Consider the following 16,282-nt stretch of genomic DNA (forward strand, 5'->3'; position numbering starts at 1 on the left):
AATTAAAGTTATTTTCAATCTGCTATATCAATGCCTACAATTATTATGTAAAGATGATTTTCAAATTTTTGTCCTTCATATAAGGATGATTTGAATTATATTTATCCCTAGAGTTGTCATAAGATCCATATTATGGAGTTATATATCATGAGTCTTCATTTTTTCCTGAAAGTATGAAAATGTCCATGCACAGTTTGTAGAAACCTTGTGACTCCTGACCTTTGTAATGTATTTAATTTCATTTGCCAGCCTAGATTATCATTCCATTTACTTCTTATTCACCAAAAATTCACATTTATGAGTGTTGAGGGGAAAAAATGCTAATGCTTTTTGTGTATTCTTTTAAAGTAGTTTTACCTGCTCACTGTGAATGCATACATAAACTTTTTAACTTAAAAATAACTTTATATTCAACAAATTATACAAATACTCTTATACATTATTGTTTCTCAAGACAGAGGATGAAATTAATATCACCTTCAAAAAAATTTGTGTTTTGTTATAACTACACACAGCTTTTTAATAAACCAATTCTAAATCACATAACTGTACCTTTTTTATTTGTTTGGTCAAACACCCCTATACTGTTCAGTGTCCCTTACTGAAATGTGTAAAATAAAACTTGACTTTGTTGAACTGCAGGTTTATTTCTGGGGCTCTTACTGATTGGTAAGGACAATGTCACTAATCTCCAACTTCTCAACCCAGTATTTTACCCAAGTTTAATTGTTTTTGACAGCCAGACATTGCTCTGAGCATTGTGATCATGTACTTCCAGCCATAGGAGAAATAAAAATCATTAATTTTGCTGAAATAAACTTTATAGAAATAGCTCTGCTAGATAAAACCTTGAGCAAAATTTTAATTCATACTGATGTCTTAATTTAACAAATTTTCATCTAATTGGTTTCAGTGTAATAAAACACATAAATGATTCTAATATCTATGATGTGTATTTTCTTAACCTTCATACATATATGACCTGGTCAGGAACAAATTGAATATATACTTTCTAGTCTCAAGAATCTCTCCTCTATGAAAAATACTCTCTTAGGAATTTTTTTAACCCATGTGTTATTTGAAAATATTAATATTTTGTTTAATCTCTTAAGTATTAAGAGATTTTCAAGCTAACTTTCTATTATTGATTTCTGGTCTAAGAATATACTTTATAAGATTGACATTTTTAAAATATGTTAAGGTGTGCTTTATGGCCCAGAATGATGTCTAGCATGTCAAATATTCTATGTGAGCTTGAAAATAATCTTTGTTCTGCTATGATTGAAAAGACTGTTCCACAAATGTGTACTAGATCAAGTCAGTTCATAGTTTTGTCCTGACAACTAAATGTTCATGGATTTTCGGACAGCCTGGTCTATCAATTAGTCAAAGAAAGGTGATAATGCCTCCAACTATAATAGTGGATTTGTCTCTTTCTTCATGCAGTTTTATCCAGTTTTGGCTCACATATTTTGGCCTTCTCTTGTCAAGGACATATATGTTTCAATTGTTATGTCTTCTTGAAGAATCAACCATTCTGTCATTATATAATGCACTTCTTTATTCCAGATAATCTTCGTTGTTCTGAAGTGCACTTTATCTCAAGCAAACAGAGCTACCTCAGCTTTCTTTTGTTTAGTGTTTGCAAGGTATATCTTACTCTATCATATTATTTTTAACTCATCTGATTCTTTACAGTTAAGATAGGTTTCTTGTAGACAACATACAGATGGGTTTTTCTTCATTGTGGTAAAAAAAAAAAAATGAGATCTACTGCTTAGCAGAATTTTAAATGCACAGTACAGTGTCATTAACTCTAAGCACAATGTTGTTCAGGAGATCTCTTAGAACTTTTTCATCTTGTGTGACTGGAACTATACCCCCCTGAACAGCAATTGCCGATTCCCCTCTCCCCAGTGCCTGGAAACCAGGATTCTACTTTCTGTTTCTATGAGTTTGACTATTTAAACACCTCATATAAGCAAAATCATGCAGTATTCGTCCTCCTATGACTGGCTTATTCCACTTAGCATGGTGTCCTTGAGATCCATTCGTGTTTTTACAAATGGAGAAATTTTCTTCTTTCTCATGAATGAATAATATTCCCATGTGTGTGTGTGTGTACCACATCCCCCTTATGCATTCATGATACATGGACACTTATGTTATTTCCATATATGGCTATTGTGGATAATGCTGCAATGAACATGACAGTACAGATATCTCTTTAAGATCCTGATTTCAATTATTTTGGCTAGACATCCAGAAATAGGTCTGCTAGATCATCTAGTAGTTTTATTTTTAATTTTCCAAGGACCATCCATACTATTTTCCACAGTGACTGAACCAACTTATATTTCCAACAGTAGTGCACAGTGTTTCACTTTTACCCTCATCCTCACCAGGGTTTGACCTTTCTTTTTTATTAAATAGCCATTTAAGCAAGTGTGAAGTGACACATAAATGTCATTTTTATTTTGATTCATTGATGATTAGTAACATGGAGAACCTTTACATGGACCTGTTGGCCATTTGTATGTCTTCTTTCGAAAAATGTATATTCAGCCCATGAGCCCATTTTTAAATCAGGTGGTTTGGAATTTTTTGCTATTCAGTTGGACGAGTTCCCTACATATTTTGGATGATAACCTCTTCCAAGATATGTTCTACAAAATATTTTCTCTCATTCCATACTTTGATTTTTATTCTTATTTTGTTAGGTGCTTCTTCTGTGCAGAGCATTTGAGTTGATGTAGTCTCACTTTTGATTTTTGCTTTTGTTATTTGTGTTTTTAGTGCCATCCATTAAAACTCATTGCCATGACCAACTCAAGGAGTTGTTTCTCTGTTCTCTTTTAGGAGTTTTATGGTTTGGGTTTGATGTTTATGTCTTTAATCCATTTTGAGGGGATTTTTTTTTTGAGTGATGTAAGATAAGAGTACAATTTCATTTTTTCCTCCTAATTATCCAGTTTTCCTAATACCATTTATCATAGAGTCTATTTTTTCCCCATTGACTGTAGATGACCATACATGTAAGAGTTTATTTCGTGTCATCGATGAAGCCTGTGTGCTCAGAGTAAGGCACGCCTGCTCACATCTTAGTTTAGAACAAAGTTTAGAAATGACTGAAATTGTAAAAGAAAAGCATTACTGCTGGCATGCAAAACCATTATATTTAGAAGGTTATTCTAGAAGTAGAAAGTTTACTCTGTATTGGCTAGTGTATTTTCCTTCATTGACCAACACAGACATTCAGAAGTATATTTGGAACATTAACTATTTTTAAGCACCACATTACAATCTGGGGATGCAGAAAAATTTGGGAAACTTCCAGAATCCTAGAGACTTCAGGTTAACAGAGAAGCAAATTTTAAGTTGGTGATTTTAGAAAATTGGAGATAAAAGTTGATTCTCTCTGAAGAGAGTCTATCTTAGGATATCTATCTCAGTACTGTTATATCTTAGGCTCAGGAACACTATCTTCCATCCCAGGTTACCTCTCTTGCTACCTCTGCTTTTACTTTGAAGTGAGAAAAATCATCTCCTATTTCCATCCTCACAGCAATGAAAGAAATTTTTCTACTCTTAACTTACTGGTCAAGGGAGCCCCGTCACTGGCCTTGACACAGGAAACTCTCTAGAGCATAAGGCTGCTCGGTGAGGAGGAAGAAGCCAAAAAGTCACATTTCTACACAGACAGGGGCTTGAAACACAGGAGATGATAGTCCTAATGACAGTCATGTGTTTGGATAAAAGGGGAAAAAAAGGAAGTGTCTGTTTCTGTTTTTAACTTCAGGAAAAGACCAAACCCATGGAACCCAGGGTTATTTGTCAGGTTGCTCTTCTGATAGAACAACTTTGGTTTAATACATGTTCCTCCTAGATTCCTCCTATAAATCCCCTTCAAATGCCTCATCTCCCATGCTTTCCTCTGAAAGCTAAGAAAGCCTGCTTAAGAAAACCTAAAAGTCTCTTCTTTCCATCCCCTGCTTTGGGAACCCCAGCAAAGACTCTAGTAATCCTTGGGACTCTTCTCATTTTTGCCATGACATATCTGCAGGCTAAGTCAGTATCTCCAGCCTGGTAGAATTATTGGGCTACCTGTCATTTTTTGGAAGGTGTCTCTTTATTTACAAAATTTCAGGAACATCAGACAGACCATGTACTTCTGCCTCCCTTCCCAGACCTCACCCTCCACTGCAACTATAAATAACTAGATTTGGACTTCCTTGGTGGTCCAGTGGTTAAGAATCTACCTGCCAATGCAGGAGACACAGTTTCAATCCCTGGTCTGGGAAGATCCCACATGCCAGGGAGCAACTACTGTCCTGTGCCACAACTACTGAGCCTGAACCCTAGAACCCCAGAGCCACAGCTACTGAGCCTGCCTGCTGCAACTACTGAAGCCCATGTGCCAAGAGCCTGTCTCAAACTCATGCCCATTAAGTCAGTGATGCCATCCAATCATCTCATCCTCTGTCGTCCCCTTCTCCTCTTGCCTTTAATATTTCTCAGCAGCAGGGTCTTTTGAAATGAGTCATCTCTTTGCATCAGGTGGTCAAAGTATTGAAGTTTCAGCTTCAGCATCAGTTCCTCCAGTGAATAGTCAGGATCAATTTCCTTTAGGATTGACTGTTTTCATCTCCTTGTAGTCCAAGAGTCTTCTCCAATACCACAGCTCAAAATCATCAATTCTTCAGTTCTCAGCCTTCCTTATGGCCCAACTTTCACATCCATACATGACTACTGGAATACCATACCTTTGACTATATGGACCTTTGGCGGCAAAGTAATGTCTCTGATTTTTAATACACTCTCTATGTTGGTCATAACTTTTCTTCCAAGGAGCAAGCATCTTTTAATTTCATGGCTGCAGTAACCATCTGCTGATTTTGGAGCCCAAGAAAATAAAGTCTGTCACTGTTTCCATTGTTTCCTCATCTCTTTGCCATGAAGTGATGGAACCAGATGCCATGATCTTAGTTTTCCAAATGTTGAGTTTTAAGCTAGATTTTTCACTCAGCCCTTACCTTGGTTCTTAAACCACTCCTGTCTGTTGCTATCTAATTCACTCACTGGCCTTAGACCGAGTCTTCAGGAACAGACATTCAATTGGAAATGAAATTTACCTTGCTGCATAGTAGAATTTGGACTCTTGAGGGAAGCACTCGCACCAGGGCTCCAGGGAAAGAACTGTCTCCACCAGCCTCGCCCTCTTTCCAAATGTGCTGATTCAGTTCTTCCCCACTTCTTCTGGTTCCCTTTCTCTCTTGCTTATCTCTAGATACCCAATACAAAAATCATTCACCATGTGAACCAACCTTCTTACAACAGCAATATAAATACCTATAATTAAAATGGGCTCATGGTTTTTAAATTTTCATTCTTCATGGAAAGGATTAATGAAATTCACATGAGTTTCAAAGCCCAGAGTCACAAATACTGATGTTTATCTCTGTATCTAAGAGTCCATAAATGTACTAACCTAGCAGTTAATAGGATACATGGGAGTCTTGATTGCCTTAGACACGTTTCTATTTCATTTGCCTAATTAACTCCTTTGCAGTCAAGATTCTTCACTTTTTCATAATTTTCTTTTTTTTACTTTACAATATTGTATTGGTTTTGCCACACTTCAACATGCATCCACCACGGGTGTACACGTGTTCCCATCCTGAACCCCCCTCCCACCTCCCTCCCCATACCATCCCTCCGGGTCATCCCAGTGCACCAGCCCCAAGCCTCCTGTATCCTGCATCGAACCTGGACTGGCGATTCGTTTCTTATATGATATTATACTTACGCAGAGCTTCCTTAGTTTTTAGTGTCCTTGAAATTCACTGAGATTTTTGAATATGGAAATTGATTGGTTTTACCTCATTTGGATATATTGGGGAATTATTTCTTAGAAAACCTTGGCAAAACTAATACAATTATGTAAAGTTTAAAAATAAAATAAAATTAAAAAAAAAAAAGAAAAGAAAACCTTTTTCTCTCTTCTCATTTCAGTTGGAAATCCCAACAACAACACATATGTTAGACCTTTTGACATTGTTGCATCACCATTTGAAAGTCTTTTTATTTTTCTGTATTTTTCCTGTCTTCTCAAGTTGGATAATTCTACTGAAAGATCTATGGTCTATTTCTGCAAGTAGGGTTACCTAGATCAAGGGATAAATGCATTTGTAGTTTTGTCCTATATAGAAAGAGTCCTGTTGAACACATTATGCTACCTTTGAATACTAACAGCCATATGAAAGTAACTCTGTCCTCACAAATTTGCTTGTAGACTATCATCTCAAGTCTTAGAACATTTGTCAGTCTGATAGTGTGTCACGTGTGGCTGACGATCTGCACAAATGGATGCCAATAATTCTTCCCTCTGCTGTCCTTACAAGCCAATTCTTCCATCATGGAGTGAGTGGGTGAAAGTGAGTGAAATTTGCTCAGTCGTGTCTGACTCTTTGCAACCCCATGGACTGTAGCCCACTAGGTTCCTCTCTTCATGGAATTCTCCAGGCAAGAATACTGGAGTGGGTTGCCATTCCCTTCTCCAGGGGATCTTCCCAACCCAGGGATCTAACCTGTGTTTCCCGAATTACAGGCAGATTCTTTACAGTCTGAGCCACCCACTCTGTTACACCTGTGATGGCCTCGTGACTCGCTTTAGCCAATGGAATGAGGTGGAGGTATTATCCTCTGCCTAAAGGATTTACAAAGGTCCGTCTAGTCAAGGCTATGGTTTTCCCTGTGGTCGTGTATGGATGTGAGAGTTGGACTGTGAAGAAAGCTGAGCCCCGAAGAATTGATGCTTTTGAACTGTGGTGTTGGAGAAGACTCTTGAGAGTCCCTTAGACTGCAAGAAGTTCCAACCAGTCCATTCTGAAGGAGATCAGCCCTGGGATTTCTTTGGGAGGAGTGATGCTAAAGCTGAAACTCCAGTACTTTGGCCACCTCATGCAAAGAATTGACTCATTGGAAAAGACTCTGATGCTGGGAGGGATTGGGGGCAGGAGGAGAAGGGGACGACAGAGGATGAGATTGCTGGATGGCATCACTGACTCAATGGACGTGAGTCTTGGTGAACCCTGGGAGTTGGTGATGATCAGGGAGGCCTGGCATGCTGTGATTCATGGGGCCGCAAAGAGTCGGACACGACTGAGCTACTGAATTGAACTGAACTGAACTGAAAGCAGGAACAACAGTCTGAATGTGAATATATAATCAAAAAACAACATCAGGGTAGACTGGACTTGGGAAGTGAAGGATTTGAAATAAATACAAATGAAGCTGCTGCTGCTGCTAAGTTGCTTCAGTCATGTCCGACTCTATGTGACCCCATAGACGGCAGCCCACCAGGCTCCCCCATCCCTGGGATTCTCCAGGCATGAACACTGGAGTGGGTTGCCATTTCCTTCTCCAACAAATGAAGCTACTGACACACTATTATTGTTAGGCTGTTGGCCCTTGGACTATAAAGTATTTCTGTCATTTTTGGATTTTTTAAACTGTTACTGTAAACGTGCACAAATATAGAAAACAAAACGAATGGCTTAACAAATTCCTTTCTCTTTTTTTTTCAACTTTGTAATTGGACGATAATCACTTTACAATGTTGTGTTAGTCTCTACAACAGCATGAAAAGCTGTATGTATACATATATCCCCTCCCTCTTGAGCTTCCCTTCCACCCCTCATCCTACCCTCTGGGTCATCCCAGGGCACTCATAAGCTCCCTGTGCTATACAGCAGCTTCCCATTAGCTATTTTACACATGATAGTGTATATTATAGGACTTCCCTGGTGGCTCAGATGGTAAAGAATCCACGTGCAATGCAGGAGACCTGGATTTGACCCCTGGGTTGGGAAGATCCCCTGGAGGAGGGCATGGCAATCCACTTCGGTATTCTTGTCTGGAGAATCCCCATGGACAGAGGAGCCTGACAGGTTACAGTTCATGGGGTCACAAAGAGTTGGACACAACTGAAAGAGAAAGCACAGCACAGTGTGTATAAATGTCAATGCTACTCCCTCAATTATAAGGCAAACATCACCCAGGCCAAGAAATAAAACTTAGTCAAACACACTGCAGCAATGTCCATGTGCCCAGTCCCAGTCACAAAGCCATCACTGGCACACCTAACCTTGCAAGTTACATGTACATTCATATCTTTCTGCAATTTGCACCCAAATGCTGCTATTTCATCTCAACAATCTCTGAATATTCCATTTGCCTCTGTGTCTTAACTGGTACTATGTTTGTCTACTCAAGAAACCACTTTATTTTCAGTAACACATCTAAATCTTTATTTCCCATTCCTCATAATTAGACAGAAAGATATTGTTAGTTACCATTGCAACTTACAAACATAACTTCCACTCCCTTTATCAAAATGACCAATAGCAGTGGTGTTCATGCCACATGGGAAGTATCCTCCCACAGTATTTAACTAACACCTGATCTAGCCCCATCCTCCCCACACCTCGATATCTTTTAACAGCACACCTGGAGGGCCACAGAGAATTTAGCAGTCTTCTGGTCCGAACTCCGGCTGCTTTTGGTGGATCTGAAGCTAGAAAGACCTTTCCACAATGAGAAGCATCCTCAGTTCAGTTCAGTTCAGTCGCTCAGTCGTGTCCGACTCTTTGCGACCCCATGAATCGCAGCACGCCAGGCCTCCCTGTCCATCACCAACTCCCGGAGTTCACTCAAACTCACGTCCATTGAGTCGGTGATGCCATCCAGCCATCTCATCCTCTGTCATCCCCTTCTCCTCCTGCCCCTAATCCCTCCCAGCATCAGAGTCTTTTCCAATGAGTCAACTCTTCGCATGAGGTGGCCAAAGTACTGGAGTTTCAGCTTTAGCATCATTCTTCCAAAGAACACCCAGGCTGAACTCCTTTAGAATGGATTGGTTGGATCTCCTTGCAGTCCAAGGGACTCTCAAGAGTCTTCTCCAACACCACAGTTCAAAGCATCAATTCTTTGGCGCTCAGCCTTCTTCACAGTCCAACTCTCACACCCATACATGACCACAGGAAAAAACATAGCCTTCACTAAACGGACCTTTGTTGGCAAAGTAATGTCTCTGCTTTTGAATATGCTATCTAGGTTGGTCATAACTTTTCTTCCAAGGAGTAAGCATCTTTTAATTTCATGGCTTCAGTCACCATCTGCAGTGATTTTGGAGCCCAAAAAGACAAAGTCTGACACTGTTTCCACCGTTTCCCCATCTATTTCGCATGAAGTGATGGGACCAGCAGCCATGATCTTCGTTTTCTGAATGTTGAGCTTTAAGCCAAGTTTTTCACTCTCCTCTTTCATTTTCAGCAAGAGGTTTATCAGTTCCTCTTCACTTTCTGCCATAAGGGTGGTGTCATCTGCATATCTGAGGTTATTGATAATTCTCCCGGCAATCTTGATTCCAATTTGTGCTTCTTCCGGCCCAGGGTTTCTCATGATGTACTCTGCATATAAGCTGAATAAGCAGGGTGACAATATACAGCCTTGATGTACTCCTTTCCCTATTTGGAATCAGTCTGTTGTTCCATGTCCAGTTCTAACTGTTGTTTCCTGACCTGCATATAGGTTTCTCAAGAGGCAAGTCAGGTGGTCTGGTATTCCCATCTCTTTCAGAATTTCCCACAATTTATTGTGATCCACACAAAGGCTTTGGCATAGTCAATAAAGCAGGAGTAGACGTTTTTCTGGAAATCTCTTGCTTTTTCCATGATCCAGCAGATGTTGGCAATTTGATCTCTGGATCATCTGCCTTTTCTAAAACCAGCTTGAACATCTGGAAGTTCACGGTTCACATATTGCTGAAGACTGGCTTGGAGAATTTTGAGCACTACCTTACTAGTGGGTGAGATGAGTGCAATTGTGCAGTAGTTTGAACATTCTTTGGAACTGCCTTTCTTTGGGAGTGGAATGAAAACTGACCTTTTTCAGTCCTGTGGACACTGCTGAGTTTTCCAAAATTGCTGGCATATTGCGTGCAGCACTTTCACAGCATTAACTTCAGGATTTGAAATAGCTCCACTGGAATACCATAACCTTCACTAGCTTTCTTCGTAGTGATGCTTTCTAAGGCCCACTTGACTTCTCATTCCAAGATGTCTGACTCTAGGTGAGTGATCACACCATCGTGATTATCTTGGTCATGAAGATCATTTTTGTACAGTTCTTCTGTGTATTCTTGCCACCTCTTCTTAATATCTTCTGCTTCTGTTAGGTCCATACCATTTATGTCCTTTATCGAGCCCATCTTTGCATGAAATGTTCCCTTGGTATCTCTAATTTTCTTGAAGAGATCTCTAGTCTTTCCCATTCTGTTGTTTTCCCCTATTTCTTTGCATTGATCACTGAGGTAGGCTTTCTTATCTCTTCTTGCTATTCTTTGGAACTCTGCATTCAGATGCTTATATCTTTCCTTTTCTCCTTTGCTTTTCGCTTCTCTTCTTTTCACAGCTATTTTTAAGGCCTCCCCAGACAGCCATTTTGCTTGTTTGCATTTCTTTTCCATGGGGATGGTCTTGATCCTTGTCTCTTGAACAATGTCACGAACCTCATTCCATAGTTCATCAGGCACTCTGTCTATCAGATCTAGTCCCTTAAATCTATTTCTCACTTCCACTGTATAATCATAAGGGATTTGATTTAGGTCATACCTGAATGCTCTAGTGGTTTTCCCTACTTTCTTCTCAGACGGTAAAGCGTCTGTCTACAATGCGGGAGACCCAGGTTCGATCCCTGGGTTGGGAAGATCACTTGGAGAAGGAAATTGCAATCCACTCCAGTACTATTGCCTGGAAAATCCCATGGACAGAGGAGCCTGGTAGGCTACAGTCCATGGGGTCGCAAAGAGTCAGACATGACTGAGCGACTTTACGTTCACGTTCAAGTCTGAATTTGGCAATAAGGAGCTCATGATCTGAGCCACAGTCAGCTCCCGATCTTATTTTTGCTGACTGTATAGAGATTCTCCATCTTTGACTGCAAAGAATATAATCAATCTGATTTCGGTGTTGATCATCTGGTGATGTCCATGTGTAGAGTCTTCTCTTGTGCTGTTGGAAGAGGGTGTTTGCTATGACCAGTGCATTCTCTTGGCAAAATTCTATTAATCTTTGCCCTGCTTAATTCCATATCCAAGGCCAAATTTGCCTGTTACTCCAGGTGTTTCTTGACTTCCTACTTTTGTATTCCAGTCCCCTATAATGAAAAGGACATCTTTTGGGAGTGTTAGTTCTAAAAGGTCTTGTAGGTCTTCATAGAACCATTCAACTTCAGCTTCTTCAGTGTTACTGGTTGGGGCATAGACTTGGATTACTGTGATATTGAATGGTTTGCCTTGGAAACGAACAGAGATCATTCTGTCGTTTTTGAGATTGCATCTGAGTACTGTATTCAGACTCTTTTGTTGACCATGATGGCTACTCCATTTCTTCTAAGGGATTCCTGCCCACAGTAGTAGATATAATGGTCATCTGAGTTAAATTCACCTATTATAGTCCATTTTAGTTCACTGATTCCTAGAATGTCAACATTCACTCTTGCCATCTCCTGTTTGACCAGTTCCAATTTGCCTTGATTCATGGAACTAACATTCCAGGTTCCTATGCAATATTGCTCTTTACAGCATCAGACCTTGCTTCTATCACCAGTCACATCCACAGCTGGGCATTGTTTTTGCTTTGGCTCCATCCCTTCATTCTTTCTGGAGTTATTTCTCCACAGATCTCCAGGAGCATATTGGGCACCTACTGACCTGGGGAGTTTCTCTTTCAGTATCCCATCATTTTGCCTTTTCATACTGTTCATGGGGTTCTCAGGGCAAGAATACTGAAGTAGTTTGCCATTCCCTTCTCCAGTGGACCACATTCTGTCAGACCTCTCCACCATGACGTGCCCATCTTGGGTGGCCCCACAGGCATGGCTTAGTTTCATTGAGTTAGACCAGGCTGTGGTCCTAGTGTGATTAGATTGACTAGTTTTCTGTGATTATGGTTTCAGTGTGTCTGCCCTCTGATGCCTCTTGCAACACCTACCATCTTACTTGGGTTTCTCTTACCTTGGACGTGGTGTATCTCTTCATAGCTGCTCCAGCAAAGTGCAGCCACTGCTCCTTACCATGTCGAGGGGTATCACCTCACTGCCACCCCTCCTGACCTTGAATGTGGAGTAGCTCCTCTAGGCCCTCCTGTGCCCATGCAGCCACCGCTCTTTGGAATGGGGTTGCTCCTCCTAGCCACCGCCCCTGGCCTCTGGTGTGAGGTAGCTCCTTGTGGCCGCTGGCCCTGGCCTTGGGTGTGGGGTAGCTCCTCTTGACTGCTCCTGTGCTCTCACAGCCTGGCACTCTCGGCCGCCGCCCCTGACCTCAGACACAGGTTAGCTCCTCTCGGCCACTGCCCCTGACTGTAGACGTGGGGTAGCTCCTCCCAGCCGCCGCCCCCGACCTCGCACCAGAAGCATCCTAAGATACTGATAAAAGGAACGTCCAATAATGGAGATCAGAACTCGGCATCCTGGGATCCCACACACCACAAGTGAGACCAGAAAATGCCTTTGGAATGCCACTAGCAGCTCTCAGTCCTGGCTAAATTCTATATGTAACATCCACAGCTCCATGTAAATGACCTCTGAGTTGTGATCACCTCCTCTAATCTGTCTCTGACTTTCCAGGCAAGGAAGCCCCAGGTACTGCAGGATTTGAGAGGAAATGTGGGCCCAGGCAGCCTCCCAAGCAACCTTTTAAGTTAAGTCATGTCCGACTCTTTGCGAGCCCATGGACTGCGGCATGCCTGGCCTCCCTATCCATCACCAACTTCCGGAATCTACTCAAACTCATGTCCATTGAGTTGGTGATGCCATCCAACCATCTTGTCCTCTGTCACCCCCTTCTCCCCCTGCCCTCAATCTTTCCCAGAATCAGGGTCTTTTCAAATGAGTCAGTTCTTCACATCAGGTTTTACTCACATACTATTCTCATTCTTAGCAACTCCAGCAACCAACACATTTCCAACTCAGTGTCCACAATGTTCAGGGTTTGATGTCTTCCTCAACTACATTTTTTAAAGATTTTTTTTTGATGTGGAACATTTTTCTTAAGTCTACTGAATTTGTTTCAATACTGCTTCTTTTTTTTTTTTTTTTTTTTTTTTTTTTTTTTTTTTTTGGCTTTGAGGGATGTGGAATCTTAGCTCCTTAAGCAGGGCTGAAACCTGTACCCCCTACATTGGAAGGTGAAGTCCCAACCACTGGACAACCAGGGAAGTCCCTCAATTTTTTTTTCTAACTCTTCAATAGACATCAACTTCTACAGTTCCATTGAGACATATACCACTAGATCAAAATATAAACAATAAATTCACCACCATTAAAGTTCTAACTTTCCAATCTTTTTTATATTTTTATAACCTATAGGGCTTCCCTGGTGGCTCAGCAGTAAAAGATCCACCTGCTAATGCAGGAGATGTGGGTTTGACACCTGGATTGGGAAGATCCCCTGGAGAAGGAATGGCAACCCACTCCACTATTCTTGCCTGGGAAGTCCCATGGAGAGAGGAACCTGGCCTACTACAGTACACAGTGTTGCAAAAGAGTAATAAACAACTTAGCGACTAAACAACAGAGAGGATTCTCAAACCATGTTCCAAAAATTTTTTAATTCAGTACCATTCTTTTTAATTTATTCAAGTACACTTTATATTTTTTAAGTAAGTAAATTCTATTTTTAATTTCTTTTACACTGCAAAAGAATACAATGTTGTATTAGCTTCTACTGTACAACAAACTAAATATCTCCACTTTTTTAGGATTCTTTTCCCATATAGGTCATTAGAGACTTTCAGAGAGTTCCTTGTGCTAAAGTAAGTCCTTATTAGTTAACTATTTTATGCACTTTATATTTTGAAATTCATCACTATAATCTCTCCATCTAAGCACCTGCAGCATTTTAATCCTCTGTCATATTTGCCTTGCCTGTATGAACAAAGAGGAACTCAGAAACATATTACATTTTCCTCAAAATGGGTATTCTGGCGAAAATAATATCAGCTGGATAATACATTTCTATATTCAGAAGAACATCCAACACTACCTAAAAACCTACTTCAATTTGGTGTTCCCATCACATGAAATGAGAGCCTCAATAGATTATCCCCTCCAGTCACCAATCCTGACCCTGAGTACCCACCAGCAGCAGAAAGACTAATGATAAAGCCCAAGGAATCTACCAGGAAAGAAACCCTTATGCTCCTACCACCAGCACTGCCACATGCAGATATATACACATAATCACCTGTGGTGAAAGAAAATTGAGTGTTTCTAAATTACTACCCTCTCCCCTCTTCAGCAAGTCTTCTTATTTCACTTAAACATCTCTCTTGATCCCACATCTCCTCCACCTGTCCAAAGCCACAACCCTACTCCTGGGTCCACTCTTTACCTCAGGAATTACTGTACTAGCTGGTACCTCTCCAGGTCCACCCTTCACTCCAATATGCCTACAATGTGTGGAAAAAGTCATCTACTTGGTGACATAGCAAATAACCTAATTCAATCATGCCAACTTCCTCTCCTTTATTTTCTCCTTTAAGATACACAGGCCTTGGTGTTACTGCTGATCACAACCAAGAATAATTCATTTCCCAATAGTGAGGATGCACTTTCAGAGGAGCATAATACTCAAAACAATGAATACCAAGCATGAACAAAATTCTTTGAGGAAAGAATGCTTTTCTCCCTGGAATTTATATCAGTTCAGTTTAGTTCAGTGGCACAGTCGTATCCGACTTTTTGTGACCCCGTGGTGTGCAACACGCCTTGTGCAGGGCTTCCTTGTCCATCACCAACTCCCGGAACTTACTTAAAATCATGTATTGAGTTGGTGATGCCATCCAACCATCTCATCCTCTGTCATCCCCATCTCTTCCCACCTTCAATCTTTCCCAGAATCAGGGTCTTTTCAATTGAGTCAGTTCTTTGCATCAGGATGCCAAAGAATTGGAGTTTCAGCTTTTTTAGCATCACTCCTTCCAATGAATATCCAGGACTTATTTCCTTCAGAATTGGCTGGTTGCATCTCCTTGCAGTCCAAGGGACTCTCAAGAGTCTTCTCCAACACCACAGTTCAAAAGAATCAATTCTTTGGCACTCAGCCATCTTTATGGTCTGACTCTCACATTCATAGGAGACTACTGGAAAAACCATAGCTTTGAGTAGATGGACCTTTGTTGGCAAAGTAATGTCTCTGCTTTTTGATATGCTTTCTAAGTTTTTCAATTTTTTTTTTTCCCAAGGAGCAAGCATCTTTTAATTTCATAGCTGCAGTGATTTTGGAGCCCAAGAAAATAAAGACTCTCACTGTTTCCATTGTTTTCCCATCTATTTGCCATGGAGTGCTGGAACCAGATGCCATAGTCACAGTTTTTTGAATGCTGAATAGTAAGCCAGCTTTCTCTCTCTCCTCTTTCACCTTCATCAACAGGCTCTTCAATTCCCCTTTGCTTTCTGCCATAAAGATGGTGTCATCAGCATATCTCAGGTTATTGATATTTCTCCCTGCAATCTTGATTCCAGCATGTGTTTCATCCAGCTTGGCATTTCACATGATGTACTCTTCATAGAAGCTAAATAAGCAGGGTGACAATATACAGCCTTGACATACTCCTTTCCCAATTTGGAACCAGTCTGGTTCTAACTGTTGCTTCTTGACCTGCATACAGGTTTCTCAGGAAGCAGTAACAGTGTCTGGTATTCCCATCTCTTGAAGAATTTTCCACAGTTTGTTGTGATCCACACAGTCAAAGCCTTTACTGTACTGTAGTCAATGAAGCAGAAGTAGATATTTTGATACTTAGTGATTAAAGTATTATTATTTAGTCGTGTTAGATGGACTGTTCTCCTTTATTTCTGTATTCTCCTGCTTCATGATTAAGCTTATCCTTTAGCTAATTTTTTTCACAGACAAAACCAGGCAGAGGACATAGTGGGGAAAGACCATAGGGTCCTGTTCTGTTTCACTTTGACCCCAAGATCTTGCTATACAAGGTTTGTTAGACACCTTCAGGTTTGTGTCACTACTCTAATAACATTTCATGCTGTATGTAGCTTCTGACTACCTTTTCATTTATGCATGGTGTTTCTTTGACAAGATTTTTCTCTTTTGAATGTCCTGCTTCCCTTGTATTCTTGATGTCCTGTTTTGAACAAATTCTCACAGCTTCCAAGTATCAATCGAGGCTCAGAAACCCCTGCTTTGAGTCAGTTGCTCTCA

The sequence above is a fragment of the Bubalus kerabau genome, chromosome 15, assembly GCF_029407905.1.
Source record: "Bubalus kerabau isolate K-KA32 ecotype Philippines breed swamp buffalo chromosome 15, PCC_UOA_SB_1v2, whole genome shotgun sequence".
NCBI lineage: Eukaryota > Metazoa > Chordata > Mammalia > Artiodactyla > Bovidae > Bubalus > Bubalus kerabau.